This window comes from Moschus berezovskii, chromosome Y (assembly GCF_049115385.1).
Source record: "Moschus berezovskii isolate FMDL1 chromosome Y, NW_MosBer_1.0, whole genome shotgun sequence".
Lineage (NCBI taxonomy): Eukaryota > Metazoa > Chordata > Mammalia > Artiodactyla > Moschidae > Moschus > Moschus berezovskii.
In genome coordinates, this window is record NC_142489.1 from 23,593,721 (window position 1) to 23,607,655 (window position 13,935).

Sequence of the window (13,935 nt, forward strand, 5' to 3'; positions counted from 1 at the left end):
CGGAGGGAAGGAAGAGAATGAACTCAGGACAAACAGAATCAGTTCAGACTCAGCCCTCAAGAGTTCTGCTCCCGAAATCTGGAAGAAAAATCCCAACTTCAAGTTGTATTATTGGACACTGAGAAGAATAGCCCCATAATACCTGTCAGTGGAACTACGCCCACTATCTCCAACCCCATGTCCTACCTATGTGAACACTGCCAGAACACACTGGGGTGTCACAGGACGCCCACTCTTGTCATGTCCAGCTCTCAAACCAAAGTCACAGGGCAAATGTATATTACACAAACTGGCCATATATAAGGCCACCACTTTTACCATAAGAGTCATTGTTTCAGTTCACCTTTTTCACAAAGAGAAAGATAAATTGAGAAGTCTTGCCTGTTTGATTCCAATGAAAAAAAAAGAGGAAGAAAAACAAAAAAAGGAATATATCACACATGAAGTAGAGAAATCATTTAACAGATACAGTTTGAAGCCTGAGTAACAAGAATGCAAAATCAGATAGAGAAAAATGCAGATGGACAAAGTAAACATTTTAACAAGAAATGAGAAATAACATAGAAAAAAAGCGCTCATGAAGAATAAAATAATGAAATATAAAACACATTAGAAGGAAATAATAGAGAAAAAGTGACACAGAAGAATGCGTTTGTGCCCTGGAAGATTCTATAATGAAAAACACCGAAGCAGAATTGCAAATAGATGAGCAAATTTACAAATAAAGACCAGTTTAAATAATCTCTTTAACAATATAAAAATAGCGGCATTGTGATATTTGGGGTTGCAGAAAGGAAGAAATAGAAAGCAGTTGATATGATATAGATAAAATTATGGCTGATCAGTTCCAAAACCTGAAGAAAGGAAGAAACTTAGAAATCTAGGGAGATAAAGAAGAAAGAGTTCCATAAAGTTGAATGGAGACTGAAATGAAGACATATCAAAATTAAATGGAAAGTTGAAAAGAAAGTGAAATGGAATAAGGGAAAGAAAGTACACGAGAGAAATCCACAAGGTTATCAGCTAACTCACGATTTCTGAAGTGGGGTTGCAGTGGGCCTTCTTAGGGTTGGCAATTGATGTTGGGTTTGTTGGCTACTCATGGAAGACTTTGGGGCCTGACAATGCCCATGCTGACCATGCTCGTATTGCCAGAAGTCCATTGATGAAGATCTGTGGTTTGATCCTTTGCAATACTACCTCAAGGTAACTGAGAGAATCACGGGTTGTGAGGGGGTCAGGAGGTGAGACCTGAAATATGGAGGCCAGGACACTCTCCTATCCCAAATGGGAAAACTCAGGCTCATGCAGGCCAACTGCAGAGCCTGGATTCGGGTCATGCAGGTAGCAGCTGGCAGGCTGAGACTTGAGACTTGGGGACTTAATGTGTCCAAGCCTCTCTCAAAGGAGTTGTGGTTACACCCTGAGAGTCCTTGGTGACTCTGATGGAGCCTAGGCACCCTTGTTGGAATCATCCTTCCCTGAGTCCTGCCGCCACCAGACATCCTGCTGCTCAATCAGTTTGAAATCACCTGAGCTCTTCACTCCCAACCCTCATCCTAGGAAGCCCTGTCAGTTGGTCGGGGTTTCTCTCTGGTGTCCCACTGCATTTTTGTGTTGACTTTGGCATATTCTGTAAATTTGCATATTCACTGCTTAGCCTTTCTCCACCGCCACACAGGCAATGCTGGAAGTGGCTTCAGGCTAGTTGGAGATACTACTGAGCAGATGTTGGAGGAAATGGACAGGTATCTCAAAAGGCAAGCCATTGTGCCTGCTGATGTTATCTCCCACATCGCAGGACACAGCATCTTCAGCTCCTGAAATGTGAGTGTTCCCTGTTTACTTTTGTGTCCCTGTGCTTTGCATATGTGTGTAGATGTGTTGCATGTGTTTGTGTCAATTGTATTTATGCCTGCTTATCTGTGTGAGTATGTCCAGCCCACTAAAGACACATAGGTGAAGACCAAAGATGTGAGATGTGAAGCAACTAGAAAAGGAGATAGCCACAGACTTGGGGAGAATGGTCAATGTATCTCTGTGGTACCACAGTCCCGGAGAGGAATGAGGAAATGATGGTCGTTGATAACTGGAAGATGGCTCCTCAAATCTGGAATTATCTAAGAGCATAAACATGCTCAACATCTCTGCTCTGTCGTGGGGTGTGTTTGTACTTGGAAATGGGGCTGGAGAGTTTGAAGATTCACCCAGAGTAAATCAAGTATGGTGGGGCTTTGAATCCACTGCTTGTGGACCCATCAGTCTTTGAGACAGGTACTGGCCTGTGGAAATGGAGGTCATGGTAGTAGGACCTACGATTTAGAAGAGGCCAAGGTTCTCTGAAAATGTGTAGAGTCTGGGAGAAGGAAGCCCAGAAGGTGAGCCAACTGCACTTTAGAAACGTTCCACACATGTGAGAAACATACAGGGGATCATTTTGGCTAGTGTGCTGCCTAGCATCAGCCAGGACACTCCCTCACATAGTGTGGTACACACTGGGACTTTGTGAGAGAAATGATCTCCTAAAATATTTGTGTAGTTAACATCGGAACCTTGGTTATGCCCAAATGGACTGATTTTTCTTTCCTCTTGATGAACGAAGGTGCCAGAAATCAGTTTTACACAGTCTACATTACTTCCCTACCTTTCATGTATAAAATGTGAAATATATATTATTTTCTTTGATTTAATTAATTTGTTTTAATCTTTAACTTAATGATTTAATTAATTTGTTTTAATCTTTACAATTTTATTGGGCTTTTCTGCCTTACAATGATATGAATCAGCCTGCGGTGTATATATCCCACAACACATGAATCCATTTCCACCTCAATCCTCACCCATTCTTCTGCACAATTTAAGAAAAACAGTGCTGAATGTCCTGCTTAATGTATTGAGTTTGCACTGATCATCTATTCGACATACGGTAATAAACATATTTCAATGTGGTTCCCTCATATTGTCCCACCCTCGCCTACTTCCTCATAGTCTAAAAACTGTTTTATCTCTGTGTCTCTTTTTGCTAAAGACTCGTAGTTACTGCATTCCAAATTCCACTAGTTCAGTTGCTAAGTCATGTTGGACTCTTTGCAACCCCATGAACCGCAGAACACCAGTTCTCCCAGACCATCACCAACTCCTGGAATTTACCCAAACTCATGTCCATTGAGTCGGTGATGCCAACCAGCCATCTCATCCTCTGTCGTCCCTTTCTCCTCCTGTCCTCCATCCACTCATATCAGAGTCAATAATTATTATTATTTCTTTAGCGACAAGGCATAAATTCAATCTTTTCCCATGTATTATTTCTTCACACCAGGGTAGCCAAAATATTGGAATTTCCGTTTCAACATCCGTCTTTACAATGGAAATTTAGGGCTAGTTTCCTTTAAGATTGATGGGGTTGATCTCCTTGCTGGACAAGTGTCTTTCAAGACCCATCTTTCGCACCCAGTTGCAAAGCCTCAATTCTTTGGCATTCAGCCTTCTTTATAGTGAATCTAGCACATACGTACATGTCTATGGGTAAAACCATAGCTCTGACTATAAGGACCTTTGTTGCCAAGGAGATGTCTCTGCTTTTCAGTACATTGTGTCTAGGCTTATCACAGCTTTTCTTTCCAGGAGCAGGGGTTTTTATTTTCATGGATGTGATCACTGTCCCCAGAAATTTTGGAGCCGAAGAAAACTGTCTGTCTCTATTTTCATTTTTACCCTTTCTATTTGCCAAAACATTGCTATTCTTTGTCCTGCCTCATTTCATACACCAACACAAACCATCCCCATTGCAACAGGTATCTCTTGACTCTGTTTTTATGTTCCAGAACCCTATAATTAAATGGACATCTTTTCTCCGTGTTATTTCTAGAAAGACTTGCAGGTCTTCCTAAAACCATTAAAGTTCCCTGGTAACATAGAAGGTGAAGAATTGAAAAGCAGAGACTTCCATTTTTCATGTAGGAAATTCTGCACCCAGGGGTTCATGTTCAAGAAAGAGAACTCCTTATTCCTTGTAGGAAAAATAACTCTCCTGATTTTCAACTGTGAAGTGTAGGAAATTCTATATGTAATGTAGGAAAAAAAATCTTCACCAAATATTCATATGTAAATTGTAGAGAATTGATATTTCAAATGGAATATAGGCATTGATTTCCCTATGTGAAATAAGAAATTCCATATTTCAAGTAGCAAAGGTGGCAACTGTACAGTGAAACAAAAAGACGCTTTTTCACTCTCTTCTTTTACTTTCCTTAAGAGGCTTTCAGATTTTCCTCATTTTCTGTCATAAGTGTGGTTTCACCTGCATCTTTGCAGTTATTGATATTTTCCATGCAGTCTTGATTCTAGCTTCTGCTTCATACAACACATATTTCTCATGATGTGTTCTGCATGTAGTTAAATAAGTAGGGTGACAACATAGCCTTGACCTACTTTCATGCCTTGTTCTAACTGTTGTTTTCTGACATGCATACAGGTTTCTCAAGAGACAAGTCAGGTGGTCTGATATTCCCATCTCTTGAAGAATTTTCCACAGTTTATTGTGATCCAGAGAGTCAAAGGCTTTGGCATAGTCAATAAGGCAGAAATAGATGATTTCTGGAACTCTCTTGTTTTTTCAGAGATCCAGCAGATGTCTGCAATTTGATCTCTGATTCCTCTGCCTTTCCCAAAACCAGCTTGAACATCTGGAAGTTGACGGTTCACATATTGTTGAACCCTGCCTTGGAGAATTTTGAGCATTACTTTATTAGCACATGAGTTGAAGGCGATTGTATAATAGTTTGGGTATTCTTTGGCATTGCGTCTCTTTGGGATTGGAATGAAAACTGACCTTTTCCAATCCTTGGCCATTGCTGAGTTTTCCAAAATGGCTGTAGCAGCGAGCTGTGGCTGTGTGGCATTTAAGCAGCCAGCTGTCAAGAGGAGATGTCCCACATCCAACATAAGGATCAGAGGCTGTTCTTTGCTGTAGGAGCAGTGAAGAGCTACTCCACAACCAAAGTAAGAGAACCCCCAGTAGATGGTATGTGATGACAGAGGGCATTCGAGGGGAGAAAGATGGAAACCACCATCACAGAAACCTAATTAATCCATCACATGGACCACTGCCTTGTGTAACTCAGTTAAACAAAGACATGCTCTTTAGGGCTACACATGAGAGGCATCCATACATATCCACTGGGAAAAAAACCTCCTTTGCCTATATGAACCTTTGTCGACAAAGTGATATCTCTGCTTCTAAGAATATTGTGTCTAGGTTTGTCATAGCTTTTCTTCCTGGGAGTGAGATTCTTTTATTTTCATGGCTATAATCACGGTCCCCAGTGATTTTGGAGCCCAAGAACACTGTCGCTTTTTCCATTTTTAACCTTTCTCTGCAAAACTCTACCTTTACCCTTTGTTCTGCATCACTTTGTGCCACAAATGCAAACTTCTCTGTTACTCCACTTATAGCTTGACTTCCTGTTTTTACCTCACAGTCAGCTATGGTGAAAGGACATCTATTTTTGTTGTTAATTTTATAAATTCTTGGAGGTTTTCCTAAATCTACTAACGTTCCCTGGTGACTTTGATGGTAAAGAATTGAAATACAGAAACTTGCATTCTTCATCTACAAAATCTACACCCAGATATTCATACAAAATTATGGAATTCCACGTTCACAGTAACAAACATAACCATCCTGAATTTCAAATGTGAATCATAGAGAATTCCAACTTTCAAATAGAATTGACACCTAGATTCTCATATGTGAAATTTAGAGAATCATATAGGAAAATCTACACAAAGATACTTATATATGAAATATAGACAATTTATATTTTGTTTAGAAATACGTCCCTTGGTTTACATATTTGAAATACAGGAATTCCATATTTCAAGCAGTAAATCAACATCTGCATATTCAGTGAAATTAAAAAATTTTCATATTACATGGAAGAAGTTTGTGTATTTACAGTTCATTTATTCATAATTTTTAATAATTATTTATTTATTTACGGCTGCACTGAGTCTTCATTGCTGTCCACAAAGTTTCTCTAGTTGCAGTAATTTGGGTTAATCTTCATTGCAATGAGCTAGCTTCTCATGGCAATGCCTTCTCTTTCGGAACACAAGCTCTAGGGCTCTCAGGTTCAGTAGTTGGGGGTACACAGGCTTATCTACTTTGGTAGTATGTGAGGTCTCCTCAGACCAAGATTCAAACCCATGTCCCCTGCATTGACAGATAAATTCTTAAGCCACTGGATCCCTGAAGAAGTCCAACAGGCATTTTTTAGTACATTAAAAAATATTTATTTAATTGGGGGCTAATTATAATATTAAAGTGAGTTTTCCATACATTGACATGAATCACCCATGTGTTTACATTTGTTCTTCATGTGAACATACCTTTCACCTCACTCCCATCCCAAACCACCAGGTCATCCCAGTGCACCAGCCCTGAACACCTTGTCTCATGTATCGAACACGAACTGGTGATCAATTTAACATATGATCATATACATGTTTCAATGCTGTCCTCTCAAATCAACCCACTCTCGCCTTCTCCCACAGAATCCTAAAGACTGTTCTACACATTTGTGTCTCTATTGCCGTCTCGCCTATAGTGTCATTGATATCATATTTCGAAATTCCATTATATGCATTAGTGTACCGTAGTGGTGTTTTTTGTTCTGACTTACTTCTGTCTGTGTAGTAGACTTCAGTTTCATCCACCTCATTAGAACTTATTCAAATTAAATCTTTTTAATGACTTAGTAATATTCCTTTGTGTATACGTACCAAAGATTTCTTATCCATTCTTCTGCCAGTGGACATTTATGTTGCTTCCATGCCCTGGCTATTATAAACAGTGCTGTGATGAACATTGGGGTCCACGTGTCCCTTTCAATTCGGGTTTCATTGGTGTGTATGTCAGGTAGTGATACCGCTAGACCATATGGCAGTACTGTTTCCAAATTTTTAGCTAATCTCCCCAATGTTCTCCATAGTGTCTGTACTAGTTTGCAGTCCCACCAACAGTGTAAGAGGGTCTTCCTTTCTCCATTCCAGTACAGAATTTATTTTGTGTATATTTTTGGGTAGTATCCATTCTGACCGTCCTGAGATGGTTCCTCATTGCTGGTGTCATTCTTTTACACGTGGATGACAAGTTTTCCTAGCGCCACTTATTTCAGAGACTTTTCTCCAGTGTATATACTTGCCTCCCTTGTCAAAGAGAAGTTGTCTTTTCAATCATCTATATTTTGTCTTTGTGCCAGTACCATAGAGTCATGATGATTACAGCTTTGTTGAATAGCCTGAAGTCAAGTATGTTCATTCCTCCAGGTCCATTCGTCCTTCTCAAGATTGCTTTGGTTTTTGGTATTTCCATACAAATTGTGACATTATTTGTTAATAGTTCTGTGAAAAATACCATCAGTAGCTTGATAGGGATTGCATTGAACCTATAGATTGCTTTAGGTGGTATAATCATTTTCACTATTTTGACACTTCTAATCCATAAACATGGTATATTTCTAACATCTATTTATTTCCTCTTTGATTTCTTTCATCAGTGTTTTTTAGTTTTCTATATATCGGACTTTGGTTTCTTTAGGTAGATTTATTCCTAAGAATTTTATACTTTTCATTTCAATGGTGAATGGGAATGTTTCCTTTATTTATCTTTCTGTTTTCTAATTGTTAGTGTATAGGTATGCAGGGAATTTCTGGGTGTTACTTTTACATCCTGCAACTTTACCATGTTTATTGCTTAGCTCTAGCCATTTTCTGGTGAAGTCTTTAGGGTTTTCTAAGTAGAAGATCAAGATACCATTAAAGAGTGAGATTTTTCATTCTTCTTTTCCAGTAGGAATTCCTTTGATTTCTTTTTCCTCTCTGACTGCTGTTGCTAAAATTTTCAAATCTGTGTTTAATAGTAGTGATGAGAGAGGGCATTCTTGTCTTGTTCCTGACCTTAGGGGAAATGCTTTCAATTTTTCACCATTGAGGTTCATCTTTACTGTGGGTTTGTCAAACGTAACTTTTATTAAGTTGAGGTATATTCCTTATATTCCTTCTTTCTGGAGGGTTGGTGTTTTTTTTTTTTTTTTTTGGTCATAAATGAATGGTGAATTTTGTCTAAGACCTCACTGCCTCTTTAGATAATCATATGGTTTTTATCATTTAATTTGTTAACATGGTGTATTACATTGACTTGCAGATATTAAAGAATCCTTGGATCCCTGAGATAAAGCTCACTTGGTAATGAAGTATGATCTTTTTAAAATGGTTTTGGATTCTATTTGTTAGGATTTTTTTTAAGGATATTTGCATCTATGCCTATCAGTGTTAGTGGACTGTAGTTTTCTTTTCCTAAGGCATCTTTGGTTTTGGTGTTAGGGTGTTGGTGGCATCATAGAATGAGTTTGGAAATTTCCCTTACTCTGCAAATTTCTGGAAAAATTTGAGTAGAATAAGTGTCCAGTTCAATTCAGTTCAGTCGCTGAGCCATGTCTGACTCTGTGCCGCCATGAAGCACAGCACGCCAAGCCTCCCTGTTCATCACTAACACCCGGAGTTCACTGAAACTCATGTCCATCGAGTTGGTGATGCCATCCAGCCATCTCATTCTCTGTCGTCCCCTTCTTCTCCTGCCCACAATCCCTCCCAGCATCAGAGTCTTTTCCAGGGAGTGAACTGTTCGTATGAGGTGGCCAAATATTGGAGTTTAAGCTTTATCATCAGTCCTTCCAATGAACACCCAGGACTGATCTCCTTTAGAGTGGACTGGTTGACTCTCCTTCCAGTCCAAGGGACACTCGATAGTCTTCTCCAGCACCACAGATCAAGAGCATCAATTCTTCGGCGATCAGCTTTCTTCACAGTCCTACTCTCAAATCCATATATGACCACTGGAAAAACCATAGCCTTAACTAGACGGACCTTGGTTCGCAAAGTAATGTCTCTGCTTTTTAACATGCTATCTATATAAACTACTATAAATACTTGAAAAATGATAGAAGTCAAAATAATTCTCAAACTTGTAATGTAGTATATAGAAATGAATGTAAGGGAATGATAAAGAATAGATAAAATTTTCATTAATAAAAACATGAATAAAATAAAAAATAATCTAACAATTTCTCTAGAGTTACTGTGAGCTTAGTGGTGTCAGATCAGTGTCAGATGGTCTCTTTTTCCAACCCTTGGACTGCAAGGAGGTCCAACCAGTCCATCTTAAAGGAGATCAATCCTGGGTGTTAATTGGAAAATCTGATGCTAAGGGTGAAATTCCAATACTTTGGCCACATCATGCTAAGAGTTGACTCAATGGAAAAAGATCTGATGCTTAAAGAGATTGGGGACAGAAGGAGGAGGGAATGACAGAGGATGAGATACCTGGATGGAATCACTGACTCAATGGAAATGAGTGTGAGTAAATCCCCGTAGTTGGTGATGGACAGGGAGGCTTGGCATGCTGTGATTCATTGGGTCACATAGAGTCGGATACTACTAACCAACTGGACTGAAGGACAAACTAACTGACTTGTTATCAAAAGCTATTGTTGTCCTGAATTGCACATTTTCTGCATTAACTTCAGATTTTCAATTTATTGCACCTGTCAATTCTGGGCTAGTTCACCCTTCTTGCTAATTTTTTTCTTCCTCATATGCAATTTTCTTCCCTGACAAATTTACACATGACTAGTTTGCACCATAACACTAGGGGTCAGCAGGCCCTTATATGACTTCACTTGCTCAGTGGTGCAGTGGTGAGGGTAGGACATTGAAAATAAATACTGATGCGATATATGGGTCGGGGTGCTTAAGGTAAATGGACCACAGTGGGCCTGCCACTGCAGTAGGTGACATGGACTTTCTCGGTTCACACTGCTCAGGGTCCTGAGTGATCCGTGAGGGCACTGCCCAAAGTGGGCCTTGTGTTTCATGCCCTTCCCATGTCTATGCCGCTCAGGCTCTCAGGTCCTCTGCAAGGGAACTGAACATGATCGGTTATATGCTTTGTTTCCTTCCCAGATCCAAATTGCTCAGGCAACTGTGTGGCAGGCAAGGTACTGTCTAAGGTAAGCCATCCATCTTATGTACCTATCAGGTCCCAGCCACTTGGTTTGTTGTAGGGTAAGGGAGTTAGAGAAGTCAAGGTTCAGAAAAAGAATGAGACTGGCACTTTTCAGGAACAGATCACCTTTAATTAGGCAAAAAAGAGCACCAGTCATATTAATGAGCTGTTGCACAAACCCAATAAAATTGTATGCACATATATAGGCAAATACGTGGTAAGTCACTGTCTTAAGGGAATCTGTTCTTCTCCAAGTTTGTCTGGAGTAGTTATCACATAAATGGCTGGGTCAAGGAATTTTGGAGATCAGGCATAAGCTGGACCTGCTGGAAGCTGGGTGTAATCATCCTTAATGTCCATTTTTTTTTCTTCAGGTGAGAGAGTTCTTTGCTTTTCATAGAACGGTGGGGATGACCTGGAGGGGAGTTTTAACTCCAGGCTGTTTTCAGCCATGTAAATTTCCTTCATTGTTGGCTTTTCCAGAAGGACAATTTGCAAGAATTCCGTGTGTCTCCAGAGGGGTGATGAACTCATATTTTGACCCTCTTTGCTTATGGGAACTGAGCATGAGCCCAGGAAGACATGGTTACCAACTGGCAGCCTGCTCAGAGCTTGGTGGGAGATTGGGTCTCTGGGGCTAATATAACAGCAGCCTCGTGCCTTCTGCCTCTGTCAAATGCAAACATTCCTCTCTGCCTCCTTGGAGGAAAGGGCCATAAATGACAACCTGTTTGCACATCTTTGATATTTTGTAATGTGCAATCTCTTGTTCTGTGAGTGTCTGTTTTCACTATGTGTCCATAGAGACTTCTCTCAAGAAAGGTCCTTTTTTTGAATTTTTGTCTCTGGTGTTCCCATAGTTTAGGTTGCTACATCACCTTAGCTCTGTCAGATCATCCTCAGAGCATTAAAGCTGGGTCCTTATCATAGGGCAGATTATAGAGGCCAGGCATCCCTCCCAGGTCCACCTCAATGGTGGTGGAGGAGTATCTGAGATGTTTCTCCACTGGTAATTACCGTTAGGTACATTTGCTTTTGTTTTTCTTTCCGTTGGTTATGTTGCTCTAAGCGATCCCAGAGTTCTCCACTGTCACTGTCCTGAGAGGGTTTACAATTATCTGCAAGCTCTCCTCATTTAAAACTTCCTCTCCGAGACCAACCTCAGCCCCTAAATATTTTGTCTTTCTTCGTGTCTCTTTTATTTTTCCCTATGTCCTTTGGAAAAAACATTTTGACTTCTGGGTAACTTGGACCAGTCAACAGTGTTCCCATTTTGTTTTCTGGAAGCTCTTCCATGTGCAGTCGATGCTTAGAAGAGTTGCTGGGGAGAGAGTGGTCTTGTCCTCCTATTGTTCTCATATTTTGGAACCAACTGCCATCATGCAAGACACATTTTATTAACTGAAATGCTGTTGTTCTTCAGCGACTAAGCCATATTTGACTCTTTGTATCCCCTCGGACTCTAGTACATCAGTCCTCTCTGCCCCTCACTGTCTCCCATAGTTTCCCTGGGATCATGTCCTATGAATCGCTGATGTAATCCAAAAGTCTCATCCTCTCTCACCCACTGATCCTCCTGCTTTCCACATTTTCTAAAGATCACGGTCTTTTCTAATGAAGCTTCGGGGCTTTATTTTCAGCATCAGCCCTTCCAATGAGTCTTCAAAGTTGATTTTATATACAATTCATTTGTTTGGTATTCCTGCAGTTCAAAAGAATCTCACAAGTCTTCCTCAGCAGAGAAGTTCACAGTCAGTAATCCCTTGGTGTTCTCACATCTGTACATACTTTTGGAAAGAACAGAGATCTAACTCTACGGGCCTCTATGGGCCAAGTCATGTTCTAGTTTTTAAAGACACTTTTCTAGCATCGCTTGATTAGCATGTGAGATGAGAGCAATTATGCTGTAGTTTGAGCATTCTTTGGCATTACCTTTCTTAGGGGTTGGAATGAAAACTGAACTTTTCCAGTCCTGTGGCCACCACTGAGTTTTTCAGATTTGCTGACATATCGAGTGTAGCACTTTCACTGCATCATCTTCCAGGATTTGAAATAGCTCACCTGGAATTCCATCACCTACACTAAGTTTGTTCGTAGTGATGCTTAATAAGGCCCACTTGTTTTCACATTTCAGGATGTCTGGCTCTAGGTGAGTGATCACACCTTCGTGATTTTCTGGGTCCTGAAGATCTTTTATGTACAGTCTTTCCCATTCTATTGCTTTCCTCTGTTTCTTTGCATTGATCACTGAGAAAGTCTTTCTTATTTCTCCTTGCTACTCTTTGGAACTCTACATTCAAATGGGTATCAATTTTCTTTTCTCCTTTGCTTTTCACTTCCCTTCTTTACACAGCTATTTGTAAGGCCTCCTCAGACAACCAATTTGCTTTTCTGCATTTCGTTTTCTGGGGGATGATCTTGATTCCTGTCTCCTGGACAATGTCATGAACCTCCACCCATAATTTATCAGGCACCCTCTCTGTCAGATCTAGTCCCTTAAAACTATTTCTCACTTCCACTGTACAGTCATAAGGGATTTGACTTATGTTATACATGAATGGTATAGTGGTTTTCTCCAGTTTCTTCAATTTCAGTCTGAATTTTGCAACAAGGAGTTCATGATCTGTGCCACAGTCAGCTCCTGGTCTTGTTTTTGCTGGCTGTATAGAGATTCTCCATCTTTGACTGAAAGAATGAAATCAATCTGTTTTCAGTGTTGAGCATTTGCTGATGTCTTCTGTCTGTCATTTTTTGACCAGATTAATAAAAATAGCTTAAATTTCTTTTGTCCCCCCAAAAAAAATTTGGAAAAATTTCAAATACTAATGGTATTTAAATGACATTTACCATAGATTTACAGCATATTTTACTTGAGGATCATAATTTCTACGACTATGTAAGTTTTTAAAACTCCTAATGGAAGGGGATTATTTGATAAAATTTACATTTTATGAATAAAAGAATCTATTTTTCTTCATTTTTCTGATCTTCTTGGTTGAAAGAGTTATGAAATATTTTTTCCCAGTTTGGTTTTAGTTTCAGTTCTTTTTATATATATATATAGTTCTATTTTTATTTTATTTATTGTTTTTTTCATTTTATTTATTTATTTTTTATTGGAGGCATATTACTTTACATTAATATATTGGTTGGTTTTGCCATACATTGACACAAATCTGCCCTGGGTGTACATGTGTTCCCCGTCTTGAAACCCCCAGCCCAACTTCCTCTTCCCCATATCCTCCCTCCAGGTCATCCATGTGCACCAGCACCAAGCATCCTGTATCATTCGTCGAACCTGGACTGGTGATTCATTTCACATATGATAATGTACATGCTACAATGCCATTCTCTCAAATCATCCCACCTTCACCCTCTCCCACAGAGTCCCAAAGGCTATTCTACACACTTATGTCTCTTTTGATGTCTCGTGGGAAATAGATGGCAAAACAGTGGAAACAGTGTCAGACTTTATTTTGGGGGGCTTCAGAATCACTGCAGATGCTGATTGCAGCCATGAAATTTAAAGACGCTTACTCCTTGGAAGGAAAGTTATGACCAACCTAGATAGTATATTAAAAAACAGAGACATTACTTTGCCAACAAAGGCCCGTCTAGTCAAGGTTATGGTTTTTCCCGTGGTCATGTATGGATGTGAGAGTTGGACTGTGAAGAAACCTGATCACGGAAGAATTGATACTTTTGAACTGTGGTGTTGGAGAAAACTCTGTTCATTGGAAGGACTGATGCTAAAGCTGAAACTGCAATATTTTGGCCACATCATGCGATGAGTTGGCTCACTGGAAAAGACTCTGATGCTGGGAAAGGTTGGGGGCAGGAGGAGAAGGGGACGACAGAGAATGAGATGG